This window comes from Salmo trutta, chromosome 27, assembly GCF_901001165.1.
Source record: "Salmo trutta chromosome 27, fSalTru1.1, whole genome shotgun sequence".
Taxonomy (NCBI): Eukaryota; Metazoa; Chordata; class Actinopteri; order Salmoniformes; family Salmonidae; genus Salmo; species Salmo trutta.
Genome location: NC_042983.1, coordinates 16,001,326 through 16,015,667, shown reverse-complemented (window position 1 = coordinate 16,015,667; position 14,342 = coordinate 16,001,326). Strand labels below are relative to the sequence as shown.

General features: G+C 43.3%; 1 protein-coding gene across 1 annotated transcript in view; it reads left to right on the top strand.

Moving 5' to 3' along the window:
• The first annotated feature begins 528 nt into the window (after window positions 1-528).
• LOC115164433 (WSC domain-containing protein 2) overlaps window positions 529-14,342 on the top strand; it is an 83,763-nt gene continuing 69,949 nt past the window's right edge. The window contains exon 1 of the mRNA XM_029716893.1: window positions 529-1,117. The gene's annotated coding sequence lies outside the window, so the exon portion shown is untranslated. The remainder of the gene's footprint in view (window positions 1,118-14,342) is intronic.

The following is a 14,342-nucleotide window of genomic DNA, read 5'->3' as shown; positions in this document are numbered from 1 at the left end:
ATGTTTTGGTGTACTGCGCTGTTGTGACATTACACAGTAGAAACAAATCTTTCACTCGGGGGGCTCTTGAGTGGCACAGCGGTCTAAGGCACTGCATCTCAGTGCTAGAAGCATCACTACAGACCCTGGTTCGATTCCAGGCTGTATCACAACTGGCTGTGATTGGGAATCCTACAGGGCAGCGCACAATTGGCCCAGTGTCGTCCGGGTTAGGGTTTGCCCTGGTAGACTGTCATTGTAAATAAGAATTTGTTCTTAACTGACTTGCCTAGTTAAATAAAACTACATAAATCATGTCAAGATGACCATTACCTGCCCCATATAATTAATTCAAGACATGAATCATACATGAATACTCAAGGATAAATTATTTGTTGTAGGGTGGCGTGTATGGTTTATAATATATGCAATAGAAAAAGTAATTATTACAAAACGCACAGTGAAATGCACAGTCACCGCGCCCTTAGTTGCGTGTATTTTCTGCTGTGTCTCTTTAAATACAATAGGCAGTGCTATCCGCCTGTGTGGAGCGCAGAGCGCGGTTACCGCTGTGGTGTGCGCGATCCACAGGGCTGTTTGACAGGCGGCCTGGACACGAAGAGAATAGACAGGTCTTCTCACCGCGACACGCTGGCTGCATCATACCGACATTGACCCAAATAGGTGACAGCGGTATATACAGAAAGGATAGTCTCCCGTCTAACGTGTTCAATATAATTTGGTTTACTTCAAGGACCATATTCCGCGTTCTTCTCTCATTGTAAATAAACGTGTGGCAGCATCCAATGAATGCTTTATTGAACTGGACCAAGATTGGTTTGTGACGGGATTGAGAAACTCAGTGACAGAGGACCCACGCATGGACGTTATGGCGAATTCATAAATTAGTTACCCCATCTCAATATTTAGACTACCACTGGATCTATTGTCTTGATATTGTGAGGAATTTTCTCCGAGCGAGGACCAAGATTGTGCATGAGAGCAGTTATCAGACCCATTCTTATTTCAGAGTTGGATCTTTCTGTCGCCCGCGCATTAGGTTCAACCAAAGATTTCCGACTATGCGGTAATGGAGTGTACTCACCTTTGGATGTCTCTCTCATGACTCCTATTTGAGGTAGGTTACAGACCTTATCATATTTTATTCAGTTCAATGAAAGTTGTCAAACATTGATTACATTTATTTTTAACCAGATATAGAATTTTACTAGGCTGTTATAGGCATTTTCTATAGGCATATTTATATTGTAGGATTTAACATCTACCAGCAGATTTGTACTGGATAACGTCTGTTTCTATCAGGTGGTTTCTACTGTATAGCATCTGAGACATTGATAAGTGCCCCCATCCTCGGATCTTTATGTATGCTGGGCCACTGGGCCACTGACATGAATTTAAGCCATACAAATATATGAATGTAGCCTACAGTAGCCTATAGTCTATTATTTTCCAAGCCTACTGAAGGTGGTGGTGGTGGTGAGAGACCACTGATAATAGCCTTCCCTGTAGCTCAGTTGGTAGAGCATGGTGTTTGCAACACCAGGGTTGTGGGTTCGGTTCGAACGGGGGCCAGCACAGAAAAAAAAAAAAAATGTATGAAATGTATGCATTCACTACTGTAAGTCACTCTGGATAAGAGTGTCTGCTAAATGACTAAAATGTAATAATGGTGGAGAGAGTCATTGCCATTGAGCTGACAATTTCAACATACATTTCAAGATTTCCCTGAGGGCCTATTAATGGGCCTACCATTACCACCAGACCAGTATGCCTGTTCTATTTATTCCAACAGACACTCATATACAGTTCCTTCAGAATTGATTCACACCCCTCGACTTTTTCCACATTTTGTTGTGTTACAGCCTGAATCTACAATGGAATACATGTAGATTCTGTGTCACTGGCCTACACACAATAGCCCATAATTTTAAAGTGGAATTATGTTGTTAGAATTTTTTACAAATTCATTAAAAATGAAAAGCTGAAATGTCTTGAATCTGTAAGAATAGAGGCCATTTGTTATGGCAAGTCTAAATAAGTTCAGGAGTAAAAATGTGCTTGACAAGTCAAATAAGTTGCTTGGACTAATAGTGTTTAACATGATTTTTGAATGACTACCTCATCTCTGTACCCCACACATACAATTATCTGTAAGGTCCCTCAGTTGAGCAGCGAATTTCAAACCCAGATTCAACCACATAGACCAGGAAGGTTTCCCAATGCCTCACAAAGAAGGGTGATGGGTAAAAAAAACAGACATTGAATATCCCTTTGAGGATAGTGAAGTTATTAATTACACTTTGGATGGTGTATCAATACACGCAGTCACTACAAAGATACAGACATCCTTCCTAACTCAGTTGCCGGAGAGGAAGGAAACCGCTCAGGGATTTCACCATGAGGCCAATGGTGACTTTAAAACAGTTACAGAGTTTAATGGCTGTGATAGGAGAAAACTGAGGATGGATCAACAACATTGTAGTTACTCACCACATACTAACCTAAATGACAGAGTGGAAAGAAGGAAGCCTGTATAGAATAAAAAATATTCCAAAACATGCATCTTGTTTGCAACAAGGCAATAAAGTAAAACTACAAAAAATGTGCCAAAGAAAGAACTTTATATCCTGAAAACAAAGTGTTATGTTTGGGCCAAATCCATCACAACAGATCACCGAGTACCACCCTTCATATTTTCAAGCATAGTGGTGCCTGCATCATGTTATGGGTATGCTTGTTATTAGCAAGAGTTATGGAGTTTTTTAGGATTAAAAGAAATGAAATAGAGCTAAGCACACGCAATATCCTAGAGGAAAACCTGGTTCAGTCTGCTTTCCAACAGACACTGGGAGACAAATTCACCTTTCAACAAGGCAATAACCTAGAACACAAGGCCAAATATATACCGAAGTTGCTTACCAAGACGACATTTAATGTTCCCGAGTGGCCTCGTTACAGTTTTGACTTAAATTGGCTTGAAAATCTATGGCAAGACTTAATAATGGCTGTCTAGCAATGATCAACAACCAAGTTGACAGGACTTGAAGAATTCAAAAAATAATAATGTGCAAATATTGTACAGTCCAGGTGTGCAAATCTCTTAGAGACTTACCCAGAAAGACTCACAGCAGGAGGGCTCTAATCGCTGCCAAAGGTGATTCTAACATGTATTGACTCAGAGGGTTGAATACTTATGAAATCAAGATATCTTAGTTTTATTTTTAATAATTTCTTCACAAATGTTAACATTTTTCTTCCACCTTGACATTACAGAGTATTTTGTGTAAATCGTTGCCAAAAATTACAATAGTCTGTCTATAGTCTATAATCAATTAGACAAAGTCAAGTCAGGAAGAGGTTGTTGGATTTTGTGTGTGTGTGTGTGTGTGTGTGTGTGTGTGTGTGTGTGCGTGTGCGTGTGTGTGTGTGTGTGTGTGTGTGTAAAACGATCAGCTCCCCTGAATCTCACAACACCTGATACATGCAGGGTTTATTTGGATTAGTTAGGTGTGCTAATGGAAATGTGAGAGTGCCCTCTGCACCAGTAGCCAACTCATCTCAGTGTGTGTAATCATGCCCAGTCAGTGGCTCTGCTAGGCTGCATGTCATTATTTCCCTGCCTGTTCTGGAGGGCTTGCTCTATGTAAATATTGTTTGGTTGTGAGAATCAACACATCGCAACTCTCACTTTACCCAAAGTGTGAGGCAGCTGGACTTTCATTAGAGCCCTCCTGCTAATGTTTAACTAGCAGAATGACTTGCAGATCCACCTCAGATAGCAGAGGAAACCTGCCTGCCTTTCTGTCTTCCTGACTTCCTGCCTTTCCTTCCTTAACCCTCTGTTATTCTGTTACTGAGGCTAATGGCATGGTTAGAGATGTGTTAGACCTATTCTCCTTTGTGGTAGCTCAGTAATGGGGAAATTAACTGAATTGACATTTAGTGGTATTCATAATGAAGCATCATCTGTCAGCAGGTGCTCTCCAGAGGCACAGTTATTCAGTACTGGAAGTGAGCAAACATTCCCACATTTAACCCTAACCCTAACATTCTTGGGTCAGAATAATATAACAGCAATATGTTAAGTCCACAAGACTGATGAACTACCCAGTTATTAATGCTGGGAATTGTTCAGACTGCTGCCATAGTACAGTACAGTAGGCTATAGTAATTACCCTCTGGAGAAAGTAAGTATAAAACCGGGCACCCACTATTAATGACAAGTTGTGTATATATTATATGTGTCAACACCTTGTACTTTTACAAGAAATTGATGAATTACAAGTCACTCATTTTGACAAATGAAATCATTATCTAGCTTAAGTGTAGCTGGCAGTAGCCGTCCCACCCTGCAGCCATCTACTAGCCTGAGGCTGAGAAAGTGGGGGGGACAGGCTAGAGATAAGAATGCTCAAGGGGGTTTGGATTCTGAGTGATGCTGTGCCAAACAGCAACAGTATATCTGAATAATGTTCCTCTCACCCCTTTGCAATTAGATAGGAAAAAGAGACATTCAGGTGCTCTCAATGACTGTTATTGGAATGGTTGTAGTGAAGTAATATTTGATATGTGCATATTATATATACCTCACATGCGACTCATAATAAGACTAAGCAATTGGCCCATTAAATGAATTATCTGACTCCATAAAGATGATTTAGCAGTATGCAAGAGACTAAAGTGGAGTTACAGTAATAGGCAATCAATAAATGTCTGAAAATGGAATTCTAAATACAAGTGTATTTAATTACTTTGTAAAATGAATGAAATAACATACTGAACAAAAAAATGTACCTTTATTTAACTAGGCAAGTCAGCTAAGAACAAATTCTTATTTTACAATGACGGCCTAGCTGGACTAACCCGGATGATGCTGGGCCAATTGTGCGCCGCTCTATGGGACTCCCGATCACGGCCAGTTTTGATAAGCCCGGGATCAAACCAGGTTCTGTAGTGATGCCTCTAGCATTGAGATGCAGTGCCTTAGACCACTGCGCCACTCGGGAGCCTTATGCCATACAATACATAAAGCTTAAGTTACAAAGCATTAACAAGCATTACAAGGCATTATTCTAAGCATGATCAGAGAGGGAGCCCATAGCTCATGGGAGAGGGAGAGAATGAAAGAGGAGAGACTGTATCTCACCAGCGCGGATCAGGAACAAAAAAGAGAGTGAGACAATGAATCTAAGACCTTCTTTAAGCCTCAGTTGTTTGGATTCAAAATCTGAGTTGTTGACCAACAGCATTACTAGTTAACCTCCAATCAGACATAAGACCTACAGACCTGTAAAGACAACAGAACCTCTGCCTCTGAGGTGTGACAATGGGGGTTGGTGAGATAAACACAGAGAATGTTGAATTCCTAAGACAAAACAGAGGAATCCTTGCATTCAGTGTAAATAGTCACTTCGGGGGCTGGGTCGCCCTACATGGTAACTAACCACGGTAATAACAGATGCATGGTACAGTATTTTCTAGTATTACCCATTATATATATTCATTCATTCCAATTACTCACAAGGCCAGCTGACACATTCAAACAGTTGTGAGTACTCTTTTTTTGTTAAGTAAAAAAAAAATCTAGTATGTAGGTAGCCTTTCATTTAGAATTTCAGATTCTAGCAGGCTTAGTACCCAGCCCAATCGAGCACTTTAAAGGCTTCCTTCTTTATCCTCTTGGTGAACTCTCAGTGACTCCTCATAGATCAGAACAAGTAGCTCTGGTCTGTGAATATAACCAGAGGAGCTGACATAAAGAGAACATCCATGGCTGAGCTGGTCATAGCAATGAAACCCTCTGAACCCTGCTGTGTTATGGGAAGGCACTGTACTGTCCTGTACTGTATGTATGTTTGATGATGTGCTCTCTCTCTATTGATACTTCATTATCATGAACGGATGCCAACATTCTCATTAGAGTGTATACAGAAATAGCCTGGCTATAAAAACGGAGCTTCAGTGTTGAGTGTTCTCTGGGCTTCGTCAGTGCAGTGTCTCAGGGAAGTGGCACATTAGACAGAGGGAGTTGATGGTTTTCTCTGTACTCGTTGTCAAATACTGTTTTGGTGCAGCATAAGCAGTGTTGGAAAAAGTACCCAATTGTCATACTTGAGTAAAATTACAGATACCTTAATAGAAAGGATACAAGTAAAAGTGAGTCATCCAGTAAAGTACTACTTGAGTAAAAGTGTAAAAGTATTTCATTTTACATATACTTAAGTATCAAAAGTAAATGTAATTGCTAAAATATACTTAAGTATCAAAAGTAAAAGTAAAAGTATAAATCATTTCAAATTCCTTCTATTAAGCAAACCAGACGGCACCATTTTCTTGTTTTTTACATTTACGGATAGCCAGTGGTACGCTCCAACACACTCAGACATAATTTGCAAAGGAAGCATGTGTTTAGTGAATCCGCCAGATCAGAGGCAGTAGGGATGTCCAGGGATGTTCTCTTGATAGGTGTGTGAATTAGACAATTTTCCTGTCCTGCTATGTACTGTATTCAAAATGTAACGAGAACTTGTGGGTGCCAGGGAAAATGTATAGAATAAAAAGTACATCATTTTCTTTAGGAATGTAGTGAAGTTAAAGTAAAAGTTGTCAAAAATATGAATAGTAAAGTAAAGTAAACTACTTAAGTAATACTTTCAAGTATTTTTACTTAAGCACTTTACACCACTGAGAATAATAATCATAGATAGACAGAACAGCAGATCTATGGCCTGTCAGTTATAAAGAGGTTAATCAGTGGTTGAAGGAAAGAACAGTGAATAAGACACGTCCATCATCTCAATGAAAACAGTTTAATGCCTCCAAATTCTGACAGGTAAATTAGGCATTGTCTCATCTATGATCTCTGTAAGTAGAGATGTAGGACTCATATAGTGGTGGCTTAGTCATGTCATGTCTGAGGGAAATGACAGAAACATCTACAGCATGTACAATGACATCTCTGTGATTGGTTCTAATATAACCAGTGCTGGCTCCATGCATAAGCGATATAAGTTTTCACTTAGGGCCACCAGCCGCTAAGGGGCCCCCACCAAAAACAATATATTATTTATTTATTTATTTATTTGGGAAGTCAGTCTTACTGTTGCGAGTTAGAATAGTAGAATACGCAATGTGCAATTTCGAAATTTGGTTGTGCATCAGCAGTTTTTCTCTTGTTATGTCAGTCACTGACAGTCACAAAATGACCATGTCAGCTAACAACTTTTACATTGTTAAGTTAGTCTAGCCTCGCCTCTCCTGAGTCCGAAAGGGAGTTGCAGTGATGGGACAAGACTGTAACTACCAATTGGATATCACGAAATTGGGGAGAAAAAGGAGTAAAAGTACAAAAATAAATACAAATACAAATATAAAGTTAGTCTAGCCAGCTACTGTATCTAAACTTGTATTAATCATGTCTGAATAGCGACCGTGCACGCTGGGCAGGTGCCCAGGAGCCCTGAACTCCAAGGGGGCCCCATTGATTTTGTTAGGTACTCTCACTCAGATATCATTAACATGATATAAGTTTTGACAAAATGGATAGAATTGCAGGAAATTAGCTGTAAAACTGCAATTGTTTTCTCTCTGCCCCATGGCAAAATAAATACAATTGCATGAAATGTGTTATAATTTGTTATTATTGCAAAAGGCCCTGGAACAGGGAACAGAAACGAAAAACAGAAAATGGCAACAAAATTTGAGGAACAGAATCAAAACCGGAAACTAAAGTGATCTAAACTGTTCCAGAACAGAACCATAATTTTAAAAGCATGGGAACCGGTTAATAACATTGTTTTAAATTCAAGGCATTTTTTGGGGTCCCAGAAGAAACACAACTAAGCGCCTATGCAAAGCCTTCACTCTGTCACTCAGAAACGTGTTTCAGTGTCTGCCTGCAAGCCGTAAATCTTTGCCAGTGGATGTGTGTGTGTGTGTGTGTGTGTGTAGGCTACCGTCATTTTAAAAGCATGGGAACCGGTTAATAACTTTACGTTCCAGGCATTTTTATTCCAGTCCCAGAAGAAACACAACTAACCCCCCCATATCTTATGCCTGCCCATACCATAACCCACAGCTGAAATTGAGATTCATTTGTGAAGAGAACATTTCTCCAGCGTGCCAGTGGCCATCGAATGTGAGCATTTGCTCACTGAAGTTAGGTACGATGCCAAACTGCAGTCAGGTCAAGACCCTGGTGAGGATGACGAGCACACAGATGATTATTCAGCTATGCAACCCAGAGTTTCATCAGCTGTCTGGGTGGCTGGTCTCAGACGATCCCCGCTGGTGAAGAAGCCGGATGTGGAGGTCCTGGGCTTGTGTGGTTACACATGGTCTGCAGTTGTGAGGCTGGTTGGATGTACTGCCAAATTCTGTATATCTGTAAATTACTGATGTTGGAGGTGGCTTATGGTAGCGAAATGAACATTCAGTTATCTGGCAACAGCTCTGGTGGACATTACATTTTTCCACCATTCATTTTTCAGCCTATTTATTCATTACTACATTTAGCTAACATTAGATAGTTAATCCAGAGATTCTTACCTTTTCCTCAATATGGCAGTCTCGTCCAGATCATCATGGCATTTGTAGTTCTTTATGATAGCCACATTAGAGACTAATTAGCATTACATTTTTGGGGGGTAAATACAGGCGAATATATCGATAATGGTCACCTTGTCCTAGAGAGATTTACCGTAATTTTTGGACTATAAGCCGCAACTTTTTTCCCACGCTTTGAACCTCGCGGCTTAAACAATGACGCGGCTAATATATGGATTTTTCTCGCTTTCAAATAAAAAAATAAAAAAAACACATTCTGTGACGTGCTCAGTTTTTTGGCGGCATGTAGCTTTCATTAGACCAATGAAATTGCCGAACGGGTTAAGGTCAAACAACTTTTTTGTTTACTGTTTAGATTAAATCGAGCGCTCTCAAACTTCCCATCATTCTGATTACAGTAGTCATTTTGTCACCCTCATCCTTGCATTTAATTTCAGGTCATGAAACATGGAGCAACACTTTACATGTTGTGTTAACATTTTTGTTCAGTTTAGAACTCACCTCTGCTACAGTCACGCCCCTTTCACCGTCTCCTACGCAACCGACAGTATAACTCATCAACTGCCTGTGTCACGCCCTGACCAGGTGAACTCTGCTATTTTGGTCAGGGTGTGGCATTTCTATGCTTTATTTTCTATGTTTTGGTTATAGCCTTTCTTTGTGTTTTATTTCTATGTTGGGCTCGGGGGTGATTTCCCAATCAGACAGCTGTCGCTTGTGAAGTCTGATTGGGAATCACATTTAAGTTCCTTTTCCCCCACGATGTTTGTGGGTTGTTGTCTCTTTTGTTTGAGCAAGTAACGTATCGACGGTTTTTTCTTGAATTTTGTGTACATGTTAATTCCATGGTGTTGAATAAACATGTGTTCGCTCCCAGCTGCGTTTTGGTCTACCTTTTCCGACGATGATTTCGTTATATCGTCTGAAGACGAAGATATTCGTTACAGAACAACCCACCGAACCAGGACCAAGCAGCGGGAGGAAAAGGAGCGCGAGAGATGGGCTCGCGAGGGAAAGGAGTTCTGGACCTGGGAGGAGATCATGTCGGGGAAAGGACCCTGGCGGACGGACTCCCAGGTCGAGGAGGAAAAGCCAGCCGGTAGACGGAGTCGCAGGCGGCGGTCGAGGAGGCCCGGAAAACAGCCCCAAGAAAATTTTTTGGGGGGGCTAATGGGGTGGTCCGGAAGGGCAGAGGAAGAGCCCAGACCACTGCTCTCGTGGGGGATGACGGCGGAGGAAGAGAAGGAGATGAGGCGTTTGATTGAGGACCTGCAGAGGGAAGATCTGGAGGAGGAGCCATGGTATGCTGAGTTGCGCGCTGTGTCGCCAGTGCGCCCGCACAGCCCGGTGCGTCCGGTGGACATGCCCAGCACATGCCGTGCTAGGATGGGCATCCAGCCAGGACGAGTGGCTAAACCGGCTCCACGCTTCAGGTCACCAGTGCGTGTTCACAGTCCTGTCTGGCCCATCCCTGTTCCCCGCACCAAGCCCACGGTGCGTGTCCACAGTCCTGTCCGGCCCGTCCCTGTTCCCCGCACCAAGCCCACGGTGCGTGTCCACAGTCCTGTCCGGCCCGTCCCTGCTCCCCGCACCAAGTCAGGGGTGCGTGTCCCCAGTCCTGTCCGGCCCGTCCCTGCTCCCCGCACCAGGTTAGTGGTGCGTGTCCCCAGTCCTGTCCGGCCCGTCCCTGCTCCCCGCACCAGGTTAGTGGTGCGTGTCCCCAGTCCTGTCTGGCCCGTCCCTGCTCCCCGCACCAAGTCAGTGGTGCGTGTCCCCAGGCCTGTCCGGCCCGTCCCTGCTCCCCGCACCAGGTTAGTGGTGCGTGTCCCCAGTCCTGTGCGGCCCGTCCCTGCTCCCCGCACCAGGTTAGTGGTGCGTGTCCCCAGTCCGGTCCGGCCCATCCCTGTTCCCCGCACCAAGCCCACGGTGCGTGTCCACAGTCCTGTCCGGCCCGTCCCTGTTCCCCGCACCAAGCCCACGGTGCGTGTCCACAGTCCTGTCCGGCCCGTCCCTGTTCCCCGCACCAAGCCCACGGTGCATGTCCACAGTCCTGTCCGGCCCGTTCCTGTTCCCCGCACCAAGCCCACGGTGCGTGTCCACAGTCCGGCACGGCCCGTGTCTGGTCCACCGGTGCCCAATCATGTTCCGGTCGACGGCTCCGCTCCGGAGCCTGAGCATGCCGCTCCACAGTGGTCCAGTCCGGGCCAGAGGGGTAGGGCTAGGGTGGAGGCAGGGGGAGAAACACGCCCGGGGCCAGAGCCTCCACCGAGGGTGAGGCGCCCACCCGGGTCCCCCCCCTAATAGACTTTAGTTTGGTGCGCCGGGAGTACGCACCGTTGGAGGGGGGGTACTGTCACGCCCTGACCAGGTGAACTCTGCTATTTTGGTCAGGGTGTGGCATTTCTATGCTTTATTTTCTATGTTTTGGTTATAGCCTTTCTTTGTGTTTTATTTCTATGTTGGGCTCGGGGGTGATTTCCCAATCAGACAGCTGTCGCTTGTGAAGTCTGATTGGGAATCACATTTAAGTTCCTTTTCCCCCACGATGTTTGTGGGTTGTTGTCTCTTTTGTTTGAGCAAGTAACGTATCGACGGTTTTTCTTGAATTTTGTGTACATGTTAATTCCATGGTGTTGAATAAACATGTGTTCGCTCCCAGCTGCGTTTTGGTCTACCTTTTCCGACGATGATTTCGTTATATCGTCTGAAGACGAAGATATTCGTTACAGCCTGTGTAATCTGAGTCAATGTAGCAGAATTAAATACCCACAAAATGTATTCTGTGGGTGCTAGATTGACTCAGTTCACACAGTCTGCTCTGAGGTCAGTGAGTGTAGCAGAGGGGTTTGTGTGTAGCACATGCGAGCTAGGCACTTTCTCAATTCATCCTTCCTCGATTCCTCTCAACACATCCTTCTCAAAACCCATTGGAGAAGAAGGTCAGACGGAGGGACCTTGTACCTTCTCCTCCAATACAGTTGCGATACAATACAGGTGAGGAGATAGGATGCGAGTAATCAAGGAAAAACAAAGTGAGACAAAGCCTTAGTGGCCATCGTGAGGTGGGACCTAAAGTACTGGTATCCTAGCCCAACCAAGATCATGGTTTTAGAAGGATAATGTACTCTGCTTTGTGGGTATGAACTCTTGTTGTGGACAGGGGTTGCCTCCTAGGTCAGCCATAAAGGGATTCTTACACCCACACCAACGATCAAGGACATTAACTTCAGCTGCAAATCTGTGCAATATCATCAGACAAAATGAGAGTGAGTGACACCCAAATAAAAGAGACAAACAGGGAATGTTCAATGACCCAGAAAATACACTATACTTAATTCAAAGAATCAATGCTTTATTTCATATCATACAAAGAATGCCTATATAAATGGTTAGTAGATTTAAAGATCCATCTTTCTCCAAAACAAGAGATGATTGAATAGTTAAATGAAATATGTCTAATACAAATAATGTCAGGGCCGGGCTTGAACAGAAACTTGCACACCCAGTATCTATTTATATATATATATTTTTATTCAACCTTTATTTAACTCGGCAAGTCAGTTAATTAAGAACAAATTCTTATTTACAATGACGGCCTACCAAAAAGCAAAAGGCCTTCTGCGGAGAAAGGGGCCTGGGATAAAAATGTTTTTATAAATACAATATAAATATAGGACAAAACAAACATCACAACAAGAGAGACAAAACACTACATGAAGAGAGATGTAAGAGAACAACATAGCAAGGCAGCAACACAACATGACAACAACATGGTAGCAACACAACATGTTGGCAGCACAAAACATGATGCAAACATTATTGGGCACAGACAACAGCACAAAGGGCAAGAAGATAGAGACAATAATACATCACATAAAGCAGCCACAACTGTCAGTAAGAATGTCCATGATTGAGTCTTTGAATGAAGAGATTGAGATAAAACTGTCCAGTGTGTGCTTTGGGGACCTTTAACAGAATGTGACTGGCAGAATGGGGGTTGTATGTGGAGGATGAGGGCTGCAGTAGATATCTCAGATAGGGGGGAGTGAGGCCTTTGAGGGTTTTATAAATAAGCATCAACCAGTGGGTCTTGCGACGGGTATACAGAGATTACCAGTTTACGGAGGAGTATAGGTTGTGTTCTATAGTGATGTGTTCTATAAGGAGCATTGATGGCAAATCTGATGGCCGAATGGTAAAGAACATCTAGCCGCTCGAGAGCACCCTTACCTGCCGATCTATAAATGATTTCTCCATAATCTAGCATGGGTAGGATGGTCATCTGAATCAGGGATAGTTTGGCAGGTGGGGTGAAAGAGGAGCGATTACGATAGAGGGAACTTAGATTTCACTTTAGCCTGCAGCTTTGATATGTGCTGAGAGAAGGACAGTGTACCGTCTATCCATACTCCCAAGTATTTGTATGAGGTGACTACCTCAAACTCTAAACCTTCAGAGGTTGTAATAACACCTGTGGGAAGAGCGGCATTCTTCTTACCAAACCACATGGCATTTGTTTTGGAGGTGTTCACAACAAGGTTAAGAGCTTGTTGGACTCTAAGAAAGCTTTGTTGTAGAGCATTTAACACAGAATCCGGGGAGGGGCCAGCTGAGTATAAGACTGTATCATCTGCATATAAATGGCTGAGAGAGCTTCCTACTGCCTGAGTTATCTTATTGATGTAAATTGAAAAGAGCCTTGGGGTACTCCCTTGGTGACAGGCAGTGGCTGAGACAGCAGATTTTATGACTTTATACACTGCACTCTTTGAGAGAGGTAGTTAGCAAACCAGGCCAAAGACCCCTCAGAGACACCAATACTCCTTAGCCGGCCCGCAAGAATGGAATGGTCTACCGTATCAAAAGATTTGGACAAGCTCATAAAAATAGCCACACAATATTGCTTAGAATCAAGAGCAATGGTGACATCATTGAGAACCTTTCAGGTTGCAGTGACACATCCATAACCTGAGCGGAAACCAGATTGCATAACCGAGAGAATACTATAGACATCAAGAAAGCCAGTCAGTTGATTTTTGACAGGTTTTTCCAACACTTTTGATAAACAGGGCAAAATAGAAATAGGCCCATAATAGTTAGGATCAGCTTGATCTCCCCCTTTAAATAAAGGACGAACCGTCGCTGCCTTCCAAGCAATGGGAACCTCCCCAGAAAGGAGAGACAGGTTAAAAAGGTTGGAGATAGGCTTGGCGATGATAGGCGCAGCAACCTTAATGAAGAAAGGGTCTAAACCATCTGACCTAGATGTTTTTTGGGGGTCAAGTTTAAGGAGCTCCTTTAGCACCTCAGACTCAGTGACTGCCTACTGGGAGAAACTTTGTAGCGGGCAGGGGAAAAAGAGGGAGAAGCATCGGGGATAGTTGCATTAGAAGGGGTGGGAGATGAGGAAATGTTGGACGGGCAAGGAGGCATGGCTGAGTCAAATAGGAATCCTGACTTAATGAAGTGGTAATTAAAGAGCTTAGCCATGTTCTTCTTGTCAGTAACAACCACATCATCAACATTAAGGGACATGGGCAGCTGTGAGGAGGAGGATTTATTCTCCCGGTCTTTAACTGTTTTCCAGAACTTCTTGGGCTTAGACCCAGAGAGAGAGAACTGCTCCTTAAAGTAACTAACTTTGACCTTCCGGATAGCCTGAGTGCGCTTATTTCTCATTTGCCTGAATGATAGCCAGTCAGCCTGAGTATGCGTGTGCCGAGCCTATCGCCAAATGCAATTCTTGAGGTGGAGTAACTCTACAAGATCATGTCATG